Genomic DNA, 19,538 nt, shown 5'->3' with positions numbered 1-19,538 from the left:
ACAGAAGTTTCTATACATTATCCACCATAGAATTGGAACGAACAAGTTTCCAGAAATGATTAGAGCCAGCCGCTGTGGCCTAGCGATTCTAAGCGCTTCAGTCCGGAACCGCGCTGCTGCTACGTTCGCAGGTTCGAATCCTGTTTCGGGCAGGCTGTGTGTGATGTCCTTATGTGAGTCAGGTTTAAGTTGTATAGGGGACTGATGACCTCAGATGTTACGTTCCATAGTGCTTAGAGCCATTTTTGCAACATGCTTGTCAGAAGGTTGGTAAGGAGTCCTTTTGGTATGGCATACCACTGCTCTACCAGAGCTGGATGCTCATTGGTGCGTGTGGATGTTTCGCAGTACGTCTCCCTAACGCATCCTACACGTGGTCGATTGGACTTGAGCAGGAGGAACGGGCAGACCAGTCCAATCACTGCATGTGCTCTCGTTGCACGAGATACATAAAAGTGGAGGCAGGGTCGAACGCACTTCTCAAAAGACGCACACATAAGTCATTGTGTCTCCCCACACCATAGCACCTTACCCGTCATAACGACGATGTTCGCCAGTGTTCCTGTGTGCATTGTGGACTGCTCCCTCTCGCCGTATGAGGGTACGTCCCGAATCACTACTTAGAGTGAACGTACTGTCGTCCGAGGAGAGAGAAAGGGACCCTACTCCTCACCGGTCTAGCCCCTGTTCTCTTCATCGCAAATACTACCACCGGTGTCGGGTGGTATAGAACAGTGTGCAGAGATTTGTGTAACTTCTAGCCATAAGTTATTCTTGAATTAGTTTGTATTACGTACGTATTATTAGTAACTCATATCTGTATTACACGTCTTGTTAACGCACTTTGTGTGAGACAAACAACGCTTTGTATGTGTGCGCATTGCGTCATAAGATGCACTGCGGAGGATCGGTAAAAATTTGTTGAACACCGTTTAGTTGCCCCTTGCGAGATAGTGGGGTAGACAGAGAAGGCAATCAGCTGCTAGCTTTTTAGTCCGCAGACCTGCGAAGGAGAGAAGTTCGTGACCAAAATCAGACAGTCTCTCTTCCCTCACATCCCCCCCGTCCCCAACCCTTCTCCTAACCTTTGTGTCCATTTTTTTTTTTTTCGCAGATGATTGCGTCACATCGGCTGTTCAGCACACAACGTCAAAAAAACACCTTTCAGCCGTCTAATTTTCCGAAATGTTATGTTATTGGGTTACCAGTTTCGGCGATATATTACGCTGTCTTCAGGTCCCCTGACCGACGTGCAGCAAGATTACCACCTTTGATCCAGTCAAAATAAGGGCCAGCATTGATATCGCAGGAGCTGCAAACCCAGTAATATAACAACTTGCAAAATTAGACGGCTAAAGGTTTTTTTAATTTATTTGACATCTCTTTTGGAAACCTGTTACACGTCCCCCTCTCCCCCCACCGCCCAGAATACATTTTCCCCCGTAATACGGCTCTACTGTATTCAGACATCGTATACTCATTTAATACTTGTCCTTAACCTACTTAATTTAATAGTAATCAGTAGTTCTATATAATTAAAATATTGTACAAGTAATTTCAAATTTTTCCATTCCGTGCAGAGCGGAAACTATTAGCCATAGCAAAGAAATAAATAGGATCTTAGTTTTAGGAAATGTAATATTGTTTATTTCTATACTGGATAACATTTCGCTAGAAGCCACAGTTTTAGAGTTGCTCAAGAAAAACGTAAATAAGTTATCTTTAAACGTCTCCCTATTCCCTCGCTCACACCCTACGGGGGGATGTTTAACATGCTGTTGATGATATTCTCTCCTATCATTGTACAGTGCATGGTGGAAGGTACCATTCACCACTACTTTTCATTTCCAGTTCCAATCGCAGATAGAGCGAGGGAAATACGACTGTCTGTATGCCTACGTATGAGCCCTAATTTCTCGTATCTTATCTTCATGGTCCTTCCACTCTTTGTATGTTTCTAGCAGTAGAATCGTTCAGCGGTCAGCTTCAAATGCCAGTTCTCTAAATTTTCTCAGTAGTGTTTCTCGAAAAGAGCGTCGCTTCCCTCCAAGGAGTACTCGAGTGCTTCGTCAGCTTAAGCAGAAGTGCTGGCAGCACGTCAATGCCCTCCGTTGCCTGAGCAACAGGAGTTGGGGTGCAGATCGCTGTACGCTGTTGCAGCTCTACAGAGCCCTTGTCCAATACTGAATCGACTATGGGAGTGTGGTTTATGGTTCGGTAGCGCCTTCATCATTGCATTTACTCTACCCTGTGCACCACTGTGGGGTTCCAATACCGACAGTAGCTTTTAGGACGACTCCGGTGAGCAGCGAACTGGTGGAGGTTTGTGTCCCTCCACTACAGATCAGAGGTGTGCAACTGCTCGCCAGTTACGCAGCACACATTCATAGTTCCCCTGAGCATCCAAATTACCGTCTCCTTTTCCAGCCTGTGGCAGTCCATCTCCTGCATTGGCAGCACAGATCGGGGCTAACGGTTACAGTTCGCGTGCGGTCTCTTCTCTCCGAACTGGAGTACTTCCCTTTACCACCTCTACTTGCCCTCGCCTCCATGGTGTACGCCTGGGCCGCAGCTTCGTCTGAACCCTTTGCATGACCCTAAGGACTCCGTTAATCCCACCGCTCTCCGCTGTCATTGCGTCACGATTCTTGACGTGTTCAGGGGCTCTGAAGTGGTTTCCACAGCGCTCAATGGGTGATGGTCGAGTTGGCTTCGCATATGTTCATGGAGGACTTATTGAGCAGCACTCCTTGCCAGTTGGCTGCAGTGTTTTCACTGCAGAACTGGCAGCCATATCTCGTGCTCTTAAGTACATCCGCTCATACCTTGGCGAGTCATTCCTCCTGTGTACTGACTCATTGAGCATCCTACAAGCTATGGACCAGTGCTACCCTCGCCACCCTCTGCTAGCGTCCATTCAGGAGTCCATCTTTGCCCTGGAACAGTCCCGCCATTCTGTGGTGTTTGTGTGGACCCCAGGACACGTCGGTAACCCCGGCAACGAACTTGCCGACAGGCTGGCCAAAAACGCGACGCGGAAACCGCTTCTGGAGATAGGCATCTCCGAAGCTGACCTGCGACCTTTTTAACACCGCAGGGTTTTCCGGCTTTGGGAGGCGGTATGGCATAACAGCACGCAAAACAAACTGCGTCTCATTAAGGAAACTATGAATGTGTGGAAGTCTTCCATACAGGCCTCCCGCAGGTAATCAGTTGTCCTTTGCTGACTGCGCATTGGTTCAAAAAAATTGGTTCAAATGGCTCTGAGCACTATGGGACCTAACATCTAAGGTCATCAGTCCCCTAGAACTTAGAACTACTTAAACCTAACTAACCTAAAGACAACACACACATCCATGACCGAGGCAGGATTCGAACCTGCGACCTTAGTAGTCCCGCGGTTCCGGACTGCAGCGCCTAGAACCGCATGACCATCTCAGCCGGCTCTGCATTGGCCATATGTGGATAACGCATGGTTACCTACTCCTTCACGACGACCCACCTCAGTGTCGCCAATAACTCTGGCAGAGCTCTTAAAGGTTACTTGTGATGGCGTCGCAATGGAAGCAACAACTGAATGTGATTTTTCGATATCGGTCAGTATTGCCATTGTAGAGAAAATGCCACTGCGAACTCTCACCACACGTGTACTCTTACCACACGTGTACTCTTACCACACGTGTACTCTTACCACACATGTACTCTTACCACACGTGTACTCTTACCACACGTGTACTCTTACCACACGTGTACTCTTACTCGCCCCTACCCCAATGAGGAGAAATAATGAAATATCGATACAGTCTTTATTTTCTGTATATGACGGTATGCTTTGAACTGTGTACAATATTTCTCCCTGCGTCTGCTCTGAATGACAAAGTAACTAACATCTTTTTATAATTCTGAAAATGCCAAACCATATTAAAAAAGGGATTTCTTAGCAGGGTGGCACTGACGGTTGTAGTCAATTGCGAGTTAAATCTACTGTGTAAAGAGCACAAAAACTACCCCACACTGAGCTGACCAAACAGGCTTTTCATTCGCCAAACGTTTCTTTCATTTTGTCGGTTTTACTCTGTGGGTGTAGTCGCTGATCATGGCTATGGATGACGACTTGCATGCGATTCGTTACGAAGTTACATGGGCGGTTTTTCGTAAACAACGAGTCTATGATGCGACGTGACTTTCGCACCCATTTTAATTTTCCTGTCCGGCGACTTGGCTTGTTTTTTGATCTACGTTCTAGATAACTTTTTAGGAAAACAATTTTCAAATAATGATAGAAAGTTATTATGAAATAAACTGAATTTTACATTAGCATCCCTTTCTGTACAATTTTGTTGTTGTTGTGGTCTTCAGTCCTGAGACTGGTTTGATGCTTCTCTCCATGGTACTCTATCCTGTGGAAGCTGCTTCATCTCCCAGTACCTACTGCAACCTACATCCTTCTGAATCTGCTTAGTGTATTCATCTCTTGGTCTCCCTCTACGATTTTTACCCTCCACGCTGCCCTCCAGTACTAAATTGGTGATCCCTTGATGCCTCAGATCATGTCCTACCAACCGATCCATTCTTCTTGTCAAGTTGTGGCACAAATTTCTCTTCTCCCCAATCCTCTTCAATACCTCATTAGTTATGTGATCTACACATCTAATCTTCAGCATTATTCTGTAGTACCACATTTCGAAAGCTTCTATTCTCTTCTTGTCTAAACTATTTATCGTCCATGTTTCACTTCCATACATGGGTACACTCCAAACAAATACTTTCAGAAACGACTTCCTGATACATAAATCTATATTCGATGTTAACAAATTTCTCTTCTTCAGAAACGCTTTCCCTCCCATTGCCAGTCTACATTTTATATCCTCTCTACTTCGACCATCATCAGTTATTTTGCTCTCCAAATAACAAAACTGATTTACTACTTTAAGTGTCTCATTTCCTAATCTAATTCCCTCAGCATCACCCGATTTAATTCGACTACATTCCATTCTCCTCGTTTTGCTTTTGTTGATGTTCATCTTATACCCTCCTTTCAAGACACTGTTCATTCCGTTCAGCTGCTCTTCCAAGTCCTTTGCTGTCTGTGATAAAATTAATATGTCATCGGTGAACCTCAAAGCTTTTATTTCTTCTCCATGGATTTTAATACCTACTCTGAACTTTTCTTTTGTTTCCTGTACTGCTTGATAAATATACAGATTGAATAGCATCACCTAATCCCGTATCACCTCCTGTTACACTCTTAAAGCAGTATGACCTATTCTCATTAATAAGCCTCAGTCTTCTCTATGAACTTTCCTCAGGGATTTAACAAGCTATATTGTTTATTTCTGTTAATGTAACATCATGATCACATAGCCCATTAAAATTAAGTGCATATTAATTGTTTTAGAGAGTGTACTGTCTCTAAAAATATTATCAATCAATTTATTACTGTTTTCCTACACATGACTTGGAAAGTAGACTGATGAATTTACATTGAAACCACAAATACTGATCCCAGTCGACGGTAGACGTCGAAGGGTGTCCCGAACGAGGGTAATCTGTAACTTCCGTCCGGTCACTTTTAAACCATGTGAACCATTCGTAACATTGATTACGGCTTAAGCACTCGTCACCGTAGGCTTCCTGCATCATTTCGTGTGTCTTAAGTTTCCTGCAAAAATTTAATGCTTTCGCATTGCTCCTCTAACTCCATCTCGACATTCGCAACGTGTGCGCCACAACGTTGTACTCAACACAGCACTAAACAATAACTAACTGACATAGGAGAATGATACTTCCGGTACGTACGCATGAAAAATAGGCGATGACAACCGCATTTCACTCCAACACATACTGGTGCGAATTTACTAATGCTCCGGATTTTTTTTTCTGTGATTGGCGTTTCACACACACAAATTACATATTGCATATATAAAACAGTGTGCGATAATTGTAGGCAACAACTGAAGAAGGGGGAGGACTACAAGTAAATCTGTTACAGTAAGAAGAGGACAAAAACATTGGGAAACTTGTGTTAGACGTGGTACTGCAACCGTTAACATTTACCAATGGTGCAAGGTGTACGACACTAAAAGTGCTCTAGTTTTTTAAACCACGTGACCAGTGTTTATGTTGTCGACTGCAGATGCAACGGCTGTTCATTTGTCACACCTTTACGCACGATCAGAGAGCCGCCTGCTGCTGCGCCTCGTCGCTGCAGGCAGCTGTTGATCAGCGCCGTGGCCTTCACCTGCTGTGTACGGCGGTGCTCTTTTGCAGACGAGGTGAATCGCCGGCTGCCCTCGGAAAGCCGCGCACCGCGGCTATTCAGGAGGCGCGCACTTCATCCGCGCCATGAAAGCGGGGACATGAAAGTAGCGAGTTGTCCGGCCCCGTGAATGGGCGGCACAGCGCCTCCGCTCTGCAAGCGCCGGCACCCCGGATACCGCGGCTGCTGGAGCTCCAAAAGGGGCCACGCTCTGAAAGGCCGGTGGTTGTCAGGAAGCAGCTGCGCAGCGGATGGTTCTTGTTTGTACACTTTTGACTTCAGATCGTTTCTTTTAAAGGTCAGGGACAAACGAAAACTTACAACGATTCAAGTTGGAAAGGAGAGTATCTCACGCCACGGTGGCTGTCCAGTTACAGGTAACTCACATCGTGGCTGCTTTTCGAATGGTGGATGTTAGTCTCGAGAAAAATATGGAACAAAGTCCTCTTTCAGCACAAATTTGTAATTTTATCAAAATGACACGAAGTGTTGGTTTATTAATGGCATCTGTATGGCTGTGACGATTACAACTAACTTAGTTAACATTTGTGTAGTCATATGACCAACGTCATTGACCAGAATTAGCTCACTAACCTTCACCTAGGCCGTTCGCTTCTCAATGCCATCATTAACCCATGCAACCTTTTCGACGATGAAATAATAATCATGAGGTCACAAATAACACCCTTTTTTGATGAGGTTATCAAGAGATGAATGTGGAGAGTTGGCAAGAAATTATAAAAATAATTATGGCATTTGTTTTCAGTATTTTACCTTCACATGGATCATATTTTGAATAAATATTAGCATTTGAACTCACTGTATTTTAAATTTTACAATAAACTTAATTGCTGCTGTAACAACGAAGTTATTAATCAGTTTTTAAAGTGTTGATTCATTTTCTCACACAATAGAAATTCCAGGATGGAATAACAATATTGAAAGGATAAATTGATACCCCACACAGAGGAGGGCTTGTGATTCAATGCTTCCTTTTCTGAAGACTGTTGATTTATTTAGTAACTGTATTTCATTAATGAATTATGTAAAATTAAGAAGTGAATGTTACTTGTTATATGATCAAAATATTTTATATTTATGTAGCTGTAATTATTGTATGCTCTAAAATACAAAACACTGAGAGTAGGATTCAAATGGTGCAAGAATTAATATATACTTGTTGTTGTTTTTGTTGTTGTTGATCCAAATCAGTTTCTTAGCAGTATGATTGCAATTTTTTCACCTCTTAAACACCACTACTGTTTATACAGTTATTATTAGTATTATTTTCTTTTTATTTAAATTATAACTGCTACTGTTACCAACATTGTTTACTTCAGAAGAGATTCTTGGTGGTACAGTAGATCTATCTTTCTGTATTACTTCAGAAAATGAACATTTGCATTGTCATTTACTTGGTGACTGTCACATATGCAGTATTCATTCAAATTCTTTTGCTATCACTCAGGTTGTACCTTTTGTGTTTCCCGATTATGCCATGCTCTCATGTTCAGTCATTGAAACGTAAACCCATGACAAACGTAAGATTTCCTTCTTTCGCTAAGGCAATCCCTCGCCATCGTATTTTAATAAGTTTTTTATTTTCAATTATGTGATGAAGCTTTAGTGCAATTTACCTATACATGCTTACCTGTTTACATCTACCAATCTTTTTAATTATTGCCTGAAAAAAGAAAGGCAAGCATATTTTTGCATTTTATTTACATACTTTGATTGGTGCTAATGTTTTCAGGAATCGCATAACAGTAACTATAAAAAAAGAAATCAAATAATTTTTAATTAAAAGTAGCTGTGCAGGGATATGTGGTGACAACATTGTCACATTTTCTTTAAATTATACATCACTTTCTGCAAAATATGCGTTTCATTAGGATATTGAATAAGGGAATGTCGTTGACAGTCAGGATGTTGTGCTAAAGAGTCTCTCTGGAATGATGCGCTAATATTAAAATGTTTCTTTATCTTATGTATTACCGAAAGAGAGGGATTACATAAAACTTAACAAATCTTTGTTAAAAAACGAGGCTTATATTGCTCATTTCCTTCAATAAATAAATTTTAACATGCCAATAAATAAATAAATAAGTTCGAGTAGTACTAGCACTTTCAGGGTTTTCTACGAACATAATTATGGGTGTAGACAGGTCATCTACAGGTTTCCGTTTGTGAGTTATCAAGGATTAGCGATGAAGTGTAGACCTTGGTATTTGGCATAATTTCAATTCCATATGTGGCATTTGCTGAGTAAAGGGTTATAAGACGATCAGAAAGACAGGTGGGTAACAAATGGAAAAAATATCAACGAATGGGAAGGGGAAATTTTTTCTGCGATACAATTACATATCAGCAACTTTTCGAATTTTTTCCGTTACTTGTACTGTGAAATCTTGCTTCTTGCCAATTTACGTGATCCTGGGTCAATGGGCAGTACTGCATACATTTTGATGAGTAAGTTTGCGAGGGTGACAATGTGGGATACACACTCCTGAAAATTGAAATAAGAACACCGTGAATTCATTGTCCCAGGAAGGGGAAACTTTATTGACACATTCCTGGGGTCAGATACATCACATGATCACACTGACAGAACCACAGGCACATAGACACAGGCAACAGAGCATGCACAATGTCGGCACTAGTACAGTGTATATCCACCTTTCGCAGCAATGCAGGCTGCTATTCTCCCATGGAGACGATCGTAGAGATGCTCGATGTAGTCCTGTGGAACGGCTTGCCATGCCATTTCCACCTGGCGCCTCAGTTGGACCAGCGTTCGTGCTGGACGTGCAGACCGCGTGAGACGACGCTTCATCCAGTCCCAAACATGCTCAATGGGGGACAGATCCGGAGATCTTGCTGGCCAGGTTAGTTGACTTACACCTTCTAGAGCACGTTGGGTGGCACGGGATACATGCGGACGTGCATTGTCCTGTTGGAACAGCAAGTTCCCTTGCCGGTCAAGGACTGGTAGAACGAAGGGTTCGATGACGGTTTGGATGTACCGTGCACTATTCAGTGTCCCCTCGACGATCACCAGAGGTGTACGGCCAGTGTAGGAGATCGCTCTCCACACACTGATGCCGGGTGTTGGCCCTGTGTGCCTCGGTCGTATGCAGTCCTGATTGTGGTGCTCACCTGCACGGCGCCAAACACGCATACGACCATCATTGGCACCAAGGCAGAAGCGACTCTCATCGCTGAAGACGACACGTCTCCATTCGTCCCTCCATTCACTCCTGTCGCGACACCACTGGAGGCGGGCTGCACGATGTTGGGGCGTGAGCGGAAGACGGCCTAACGGTGTGCGGGACCGTAGCCCAGCTTCATGGAGACGGTTGCGAATGGTCCTCGCCGATACCCCAGGAGCAACAGTGTCCCTAATTTGCTGGGAAGTGGCGGTGCGGTCCCCTACGGCACTGCGTAGGTTCCTACGGTCTTGGCGTGCATCCGTGCGTCGCTGCAGTCCGGTCCCAGGTCGACGGGCACGTGCACCTTCCGCCGACCACTGGCGACAACATCGATGTACTGTGGAGACCTCCCGTCCCACGTGTTGAGCAATTCGGCGGTACGTCCACCCGGCCTCCCGCATGCCCACTATACACCCTCGCTCTAAGTCCGTCAACTGCACATACGGTTCACGTCCACGCTGTCGCGGCATGCTACAAGTTTTAAAGACTGCGATGGAGCTCCGTATGCCACGGCAAACTGGCTGACACTGACGGCGGCGGTGCACAAATGCTGCGCAGCCAGCGCCATTCGACGGCCAACACCGCGGTTCCTGGTGTGTCCGCTGTGCCGTGCTTGTGATTATTGCTTGTACAGCCCTCTCGCAGTGTCCGGAGCAAGTATGGTGGGTCTGACACACCGGTGTCAATGTGTTCTTTTTTCCATTTCCAGGAGTGTAAATAACAGTTTGTTTCGATTATACTGACTTAAAAGCTCAAATATTTTCCACCGTTAAAGGACCGTAGATCTAAGTATTTCACATGAATTTCAACTTGATACCTGAACCCATTCCTGTGAAAAGGGGGTCTTTACAGACGGACAGACAGACAACAAAGCGATCCTGTAAGGGCTACGCACGGAACAAAAAAAAAGTTGCTTTACATTCATTTTTTAACATCGAGCTCCATTCTGCTCACTGCTATCATCTGGGAATCCTCGCAACTGACAATCACGCCACCATCGTTCCAACAAACTCACATTTTACTCTTTAGCTCACAGGATCAGATTTGTCAACACACATTTTCAGTTGGAATGCTGGAAGTGTGGCGGAACCATTGTCCTCAATGTGATGCTCGTCACATTCTGGTGCCAAGTCTTTATACCACTTATAGACGTCACAAGCCATGAAACTTGAAAAATTGGCAGGAGATTAAAAAAAAACTTAGATGGGGTGAGCGGCAAATTAAAAAAAGCTCTCTCTCTCTCTCTCTCTCTCTCTCTCTCACTCTCTCTCTCTCCGTTCTCCCTTTTCTCTTTGCCTAATGTGATATGCCCCTCCTCTCTTCTCAAACCACGATGAAAAATCAAACGTGGGCTTGTGGACGGGGGAGAAAGGGGATGACACGTAAAAGTAATCGAATAGTACTGACACTAGTATCATACTCACAGTATTTCAAATGTGACATTCCCTTTCATTTCTAATATCAGCTTCGGCTACAAATGTAAGAACGCAGTGCCAGTGAGTGATATTAACAGATTATTTTATCGGCTCTTTCCGGACTTGGTCGTGCAAGGCATATAACTACCAAGCAATAAAAACTGAGGTATATGCGAAATATACACAGTATACGATGTATCATCATCACACCAAATAACTTTTTGCCCTGAAGGAAGGCTTCAGATGGTTCAAATGGCTCTGAGTGCTATGGGACTTAACATCTATGGTCATCAGTCCCCTAGAACTGAGAACTACTTAAACCTAACTAACCTAAGGACAGCACACAACACCCAGTCATCACGAGGCAGAGAAAATCACTGACCCCGCCGGGAATCCAACCCGGAAACCCGAGCGCGGGAAGCGAGAACACTACCGCACGACCAAGAGCTGCCGACGAAGGAAAGGAAATAATATATCAAGCAAATGCTTAGCTAGAAGGGGACATTAAGTAAAAAGATTGCCGCCATTGATATAACTTCCTTCGTTACGAACATACGAATATCAGTGCGACTTTTTAAAATAGCGCCCTATATAATTTACTTAGTAATTCTCTTTCTATGCTCAACACCTGTTCAACATCGTATCACTATAGCATTCACATGAATATGACGTATTTTAGAAATTTAATAATAAACTGACTTAGACTATCCTCTCCTAACATATGGTGCAGGTATCTAGTGTTCACTTGCTGGAGCTGACAGTAAACAAATGGAAGCACAAGAAAAATGTATGATGCCAATTCAATGAACCGTCTCCATGAAGGTTGGTGTGAGTACACTGCACACCAACGAAGAGAAGGTAGAAATGTCACTCATCTATGGGGTACCAGAGTAAGGAGAACAGTAATTGCAATATCATCTTCTTAATTACCTTAGAGGTGCATATAGTACACATCTGTAATGCTTTTAAACTTCAGTTTACGTATAGTAAAATTAGTTCTACATTAAAAACTCCACCATCATTACTTGTCTTTTATTATGGTTGAATGCAAGCGAAATGCTAAGCTCGCTGAGGAACTCTACAGAGAGCGGTATCTTTGTAAGTCCTTGTCTTCGCAAAAAAAAATTTCTTGTCTTGCGGTGACATTTTAGGAAACGGTAAGCTATAATCCAAGGCAACACAGTAGTCGTAGAATTCGCACACAAGAAACCGTCGAAATTACTGTTCTCGCTTGTGATGTAATTAATTCACATGCGAACAGACGACAGTTTGAACGGGAGATTGACATTCCCAAAACTAGTGTACAAAGTAATCTGACACGTCATCAGTTCCAGACTTATCATGTGCACTGAGACTAATAATTGTGTAGAAATGATTTCCAGAATCGTGTAGGGATGTGTCAGTGCTAAATGAAACAGGTTCCCTACAACCGGAAAAATGTCTCCAATGTTCTTTTACTAATGAATGTTCCATTTCAAACAAAGGGCAGGTAAATGCAAAAAATCGTAAATCCTCGATTGCTTACACAAGTGGAACATCAGCGTCAGCGGATATTTCATATATCTTACGTGGAATGCTAGGTGCTTAAACAGGCCCCTTATTTCATCAGTGCTAACCTATATGGCAGGGCACGTATGAACTTTCTCACAAGAGTTCTTCCTCATCTTCCGTATGAAGCGCCGCTGAGAACCGAACTGCTTACCGTTACCAACATTTTGGATGTCCAACACATAATGCCTCACGTCCATGTCGAATTCTGAAACGACGGTATCTTGCTCGACGGATTGGTCGTGGAAGAACAGTGGATAGGCCTTCTTGGAATTCTGACACCTGTGAACTTCTTTAATTCAGAATGCATAAATGACTGTCTACCTCGATATTACAAGTACTCCATAGAACATCGTCTATCACAATATTTCGACAATTCCAGAGAATAGCCAGGTACGTATTGTGCTTGCACTTAATTCTGTTCAGAAGGCACCAGTGGGAGCAGCCAGAATTCTCACAGTCAACACTTGTCCCAATGTATCACTGTCAATGGTCATCACCATGACCACCTTGGAATGTTCTACCCGCGTCTGTGACTACAATTGCTTTTGGTGCTAGTGGTATGAAAGATCCGCGTTTCAATTATTTGTCAACGAACTTTCAGCAAGCTGGAGTAATTGCAGAGCAGCAACTTGTGTTAATCAATACAACGGAAAAATATCAAAAGTTACAAATTTCAGTTTTATTTACTTAACGAATAGTGTCGGGTCGGTACTCATTTTCGAACCATCCACACAGTATTTCCCAAAATATAAGATACATGTTAAGACAACAAACATACATATGTAGCAAAGTATTGTACGTTCTGCAACCGTTCATTTTCACTTTTTTAAACTTGGATGTTTGTTACATTGAAATGGTTCTCATATTTTGGGAAATACGATTTTGATTATCTGGAGGATCTGAAATTCGATCCCGACCCGAAACTGCTCATGAAGAAAATAAAAGTGAAATTTTCGACTTTGGCTGTTTTCCGTTGTATTTCCTATTAAGCTGAATGCCGGGCTTACGGAAAATATGGTACGTTTCTGTACAGATCCCGAGAAGATGTATTGGATTACCGAACAAAAAATATGGGGTGCTATTTAAAACAGACATGTATGTCTTCGTAATGAATAAAGTCACAAAAGAGGCCGTCATGCTGGTTGATCCTTCTCTAGTAGATAAATATCATTTGCGTAATACTTTTGTTATTTTTCTTGCGGAGAAAAACTTATCTGTGCCGGCCAAGATGTATGGAATAACTCATTGTAGTAGTAGTGCAGTCTCTGTTTTGTCGTTTTATGAGGAAACATCGTTATGTTGTCAACGTCGATTTATATCGACTGAGAAGAAGGGTTTCACTACGAACCTGATGATGATGTCCACTTGCTTTAAGAAAAACTTTAGAGATCAAAAACTGAATTACACAACTGGAATTCAAAGAGTTCTTCAAAACTTGATATTGGTATTGTTGCGGTTTCCAAATAATAGAAGTATGATTAAACGGTTAATTGAAATATTTATGAAAGATTACTGTATGTAAAAGTAACACCAACATAATTTTGATATCAAAGATGTTTAAACAAAAGTACTTTTGTAAACTATTTGGAAAAGAACGACGAAGCATGTCTGTGACATTATACAGGAAATATCAAAGATATGGATTCACGAGTACAAAGCTAGCAACAAATATTAGAGGGACATGTGTGTAAAATGCTTAGTTTTCGAATTATCATTGAAAGAGCAAATTAAGTGACGCGGTGCAAGTCATCCAACAGCTTTGCTAAATGGTGAAGTGAGGCCATATGGAGTTTGACATTCCAGTTAACTGGTAATTAGTTGGCTTACAACTTGTAATTTGTGAGTTGCTAACGTTTCGTCAAATTAACTTGCCAAAACTGGATACATGGCCTTCAGGTTCGGCACATTACATGCTTATAGTGTCTGTAAGCGTTTCTAATTTGTCTCTACGAATAATGATTCGAGACGAATATTTTTGCGCTAGGCGAACAGCTTAGAAACGGTGAAGCGTCCGTCAATACTGTCCTTTAATACCTCTTGTGTCCACTGCGAGCAGCCTCAGCTTTTACGTTCCAGAGTGCCACGACATATCTGCTGAATTTATGATGAACATTTAGAGACCCATCAATGAGAGCAATCCCCATCCTTGAATAGCTTGAGAGGTATTAGCCCAGCGGATCCCAAACACTTTCAATGGGATTAAAATCTCTATGGCTGACTGGTGATGGAATTCGAGTGAAATCTTCACATTGTCCCACAATTAAGCTGCTTGGAGCTGCCTATTTTCACCGTAAACGGGAGTAAATTGTCAATGAGGCTGGACTATAGGAAAAGAAAAGAGAATTAATGGAAAAGAAAGTGTCATAAACGTCCATCGTAGCTTATAGCTGACCACACCAGCAGTCCGTCCCCGTAACGCCACGATACTGTGTAATCAAATTTGAGGTTGTTCTATGTACCACGCATTAACCAACTGTAAACATACATTGGCAGTGAGTTCGACACCAATTTACGACTCGACAGGGAACAAAATACGATTCCACTTACTGAGTTCCCTACCTAAAGATACGTTTTTTACTTCTGATTTTTTCCTTAAATTGTAGATACGTAATGCATTTTTTTAACTGTCCTATTGCCAACTGGAAGACTGCAACTTCTGCAAATGTTTGTATAATTATTTATTACATCACGACAGATTAAGTATACGTAAAATATTCATTTACTGAATCCGCTAATGTGAATATTTTATATACATTCAAACGATGGTGACGTAATAAATTATTACACAAATTATTATACAGAGTACTCCTCATCCCCGCCTCGCTGGTCATTCAGTGGTCACTTCGTCATCATATACGGGTGACTGGATGCTTTTGGTCAGATAGTGTACACAGGGTCTCCCAGGAGGAATGGTAAGTATTTCAGGAATACGACAAAACCGATCATTAGAATATAAAAGTCCACTAAACATCGGCTCTGAAATGCTTACCTTGCGAAAAATGGGCACTGCATAATCTTCAATTCTGTGATCAAATCTCTTATGCTGCAAGATCTCTGTTTTCCGTATATTACTGGAAGTAATGTGGACCGAAACCAAAGTAAATTATCTAATAAACGTGGGCTGCATGATGGATTTCTTTAGAACTAAGAGCAGTAATTCGGTAGACGATGAGCAGGTGCTCATAGATCTTAGGACATGCACTTGAGGCCGTATTTACTGGACTTCTTCGTTGTTTTCGTCTATACTGTCACCTCCCGAAATAAGAAAAGCTAAGAGCTTGCAGTGGAAGAGATTTGTTTCACACTACCGAAGATAAAGAATTGCTTATAGCTCTTAAGATATGCGTTTTAGAGCCGATATGTAGTAGGATTTTTGCCTTAGACTGGTCCTTCCTGTCATATCCCTTAATACGATTCTTTCGCAGATAACAGACACATTTAGCAAGCCACTGTACAGTGCATGGCGAAGTGCACTTCGTAACAACATTACCTGTTTCCTGTCTATTTCATTTCTGTATTGAGAGACAGGAATGACTATGTGCCGCTGTACGTCTCCTAACCACTCATTGATATACTGTGATGTCAGCATGATAGTCACAGTAATCTTCGAATAACCGTTCTCAGAATTATCCAACAAGGTTTCACGAGAACTACGCCGTCTTCTTTTAAGGATTTCAATTTAACTTCCCAGAACACTTAAGTTACACTTACGATCGTAACAGCTCGTCTATGGAAAGACCCAATGTCTGCTGTCGTGTCTGCTTACACTGGAGCAGTACAACATGTCTTGTAGGAGATTTTCTTTGCAGATGCACTGCATTTTGTCAGACCTCTTCCAACAAATCCCAGTCTTCTATTTGTCTTTCTTAGTGATGATTTACGTAACCATCCCATTTAATATGGCGTCTCACAAGGAAACATCACTATCTTGACCTCATATTTTCAGGGGAAAAAGCACAATTGCAAGATATCAGCCCCATAAATTCATACTGCGTGTAAATTTAGGCCATAATTCAGACAGAGTGCACTTTGTTTGTCACACGCTCCGCCTCACTGCAGCCACTTAATGCAGGGAAGCGAATGAGTAAGAAGAGCGAGTAAGAGGTTTGTGAAATACTGCTGTGACATGGGTAACACCCATTTTTCAGTGCATAAAAGTGCGCAGTTCCTAACTTGTAAGTGGTCCAGAAACTTCTGTCCTTCGAACATTTTTATGTTACGATTCATAAATACAGTATAAATGAATGAAAGGAATGAGTCTGTCATTAAAGAATTAGCTTGACGCTATTTAATTATTAACATCATTGTTTAACGTAATTTCCTTCGGGTTTTAAAGCTGACGCTGTTAAAGTGAGCTACACTTCAAGGAGATATCCCAGTTTTCAACGTGATTGACCTGCTTAAATTGTAAATCGGAAAAATGAATATATGTTTGAAATTCCGTCGATCTCGGGACAATGTGGAAGTTAAGTTATTCTTGATGTATGAAGGTAGCCAAGATTGCTGGCGATTTTTTTATTCCTATCACCACTTTCGACAGATCTACGCTGTTAGCAACACATCTTGTAACCCTATCAGTTGTACATGCCTGTACAAAACTGAAATTAACATAGCAATGTTGCGTCAAATAAAACGTGGTAGGGAACATCAGCATGCCACAAAAAAGAAATAAAATAACACAAATTAAAGCATACAGCATGTTGTGATATCCCAGCATACAGTAACCGCTTGACATCACACTGTCGACTTAGCTTCTGTATGCATACTAGCCATTGTGGTGTCAAGCGGTTAGTGTATGCTGGGATATCAGCACAACATGCTGTATGTTTTAATTTGTGTATCTTATTTGTGACATGCTGATGTTCCGTGTGACGGAAACTTGAAAATGGTTCAAATGGCTCTGAGCACTATGCGACTTAATTTCTGAGGTCAACAGTCCCCTAGAACTTAGAACTAATTAAACATAACTAACCTAAGGAAATCACACACACTCATGCCCGAGGCAGGATTCGAACCTGCGACCGTAGCGCTCGCTCGGCTCCAGACTGTAGCGCCTACAACCGCACGGCCACTCCAGCCGGCACGGAAATTTCCTGGCGGGTTAAAACTGAACTGTGTGTTGGACCGAGTCTCGAACTCGGGACCTTTGCCTTTCGCGGACAAATGCTCTACCAACTGGGCTACCCAAGCACGACTCATGACCCGTCCTCACAGCTTCAAATTCGCCAGTACCTCGTCTCCTCCCTTCCAAACTTCCCAGAAGCACTCCTGCATAACTTGCAAAACTAGCACTCCTGGAAGAAAAGTATATTGCTATGATGCGGCGTAGCCACAGCCAGTGTTGTACTATAACAAGCATGTATAGCTAGTAATGGTACAAGTTCCGATGATGACAGCGTAGATCTGCCTAAAATGGTCGCAGTAACAAAAAGAATCACTAGCTATCTTGGTTAGCTTGAAATTTCAAGAATAATACGAAAATCATTAACGTCATGTAATAATAGTACTTCGGTTGCTTACCTTCATTCATTTTGATTTTGAGGCGTATATATACAGGGTGCCAAATACTGAAATAAAATCGTCATAACTTCTGAACGGTCTACGTTCGGACGTTCAGTTGCACGGTTCGCCGCGGGGCATGATGGTAATGAGCAAGCGCAGTATAGTTTGGTTTAGCGACGAGACCTCTAACATTTGGATGGGTTCGTCAATACGCAAAATTGGCTCATTTCGGGGACTGAGAACCCGAATGTCACCCTCAACGAATGGCATTAGTGTGCTATGTCCAGTCAGCCAGTAACCGGTGCGAAGTTTCTTGATGCCACGGTGAATACCGAATGGTACGTGATTGTTTTAGATGATGATTTTATCCTCATTATCCAAAATGACTTGATTTCGACAAGATCTGGTTCGTGCAAGTCAGAGCTCGACCCCATCGAAGCAGGAGAGTGTCTGATGTCCTGGAGGAACACTTTGGGGGCCGCATTCTGGCTCTGGGGTACCCCGAGGCCACTGGCATGGGCCTCGATTGACCGTCATATTCTCCGGATCTGAACACATGCGACTCCTTTTTGCGGGGCTATGTTAAAGACAAGGTGCACAGCAGTGGCCATCAAATCATTGCAGAGCTGAAAACAGCCATTCAGGTGGTGGTCGGCAGCATCGATATTGTGACACTTCAGCGGATCGTCCAGAATTTCTCTATTGGTCTTTGCCATACATCACCACTGTTGTCAGGCATATCGAACGTGTCATAACCTAAAGTGTAGTCATATTTACATGTTGAATAAAGTGTGTGCACGCCTTACTTTGTAACAAATTTACTTTTTTTTAAGTTCAATAATTGTCACCTTATACCTGCACATCAATCCTAGAATATTCCTGAAATATTAAATGAATTTGTTCGTAAGATTGACATAGTACGTTGAGAGGCACCCACATGCCTTGCTCATACTGTGGCATCAAGCAGTCAGGCCTGCAAGATGAGTGGTCTCTCAAGCGAGTGGATTCATTCTTATTTGTCGAGTAACATGAACTCTCGTACTCACAATTAAGTTACAAATTATCCTCCTGTATGAATATTACGCAACGCAAACGCACATCTGACTATCAGTAATTTACAGAACTCTGACTGTCCACTACGCACTGGCAATACCACATTTTCTTTCTTATTTAATGGCTTTGATCAACACGTGGCCATCGCACTGAATATGAATGGCGCACACATTATAAATTCTGGATTTCATGACAACATACAATTCGAAGGAAAAGGCCACCAATCTTTTCCTTTTCACTATCTTATTTATTCCGATAAATTCTATAACCTAAACACACACACTCCATTACCTACAACAATAACACATGAGAAATTCCGCCCAGTGGGCATGGCTTTACATTGGTGATTCTCTATATTATGGTCTCGTAATTATTTAACGCTACAGTGCACTTTCTGGATAGGACGGTGGATCTTTTGCTAAATTATACAGTTCGACTCTCACAACCATCATCACGAAACTTTCCTCCAGACCGAGCGGTACAAAAGGAACATGCATAACCAACTACCTCTGAAATTACCTTGCCACTCTCCCATGCAAACCACACATA

Source organism: Schistocerca gregaria, chromosome 1, assembly GCF_023897955.1.
Source record: "Schistocerca gregaria isolate iqSchGreg1 chromosome 1, iqSchGreg1.2, whole genome shotgun sequence".
NCBI classification, from domain to species: domain Eukaryota; kingdom Metazoa; phylum Arthropoda; class Insecta; order Orthoptera; family Acrididae; genus Schistocerca; species Schistocerca gregaria.
This window is presented reverse-complemented; position numbering follows the sequence as displayed.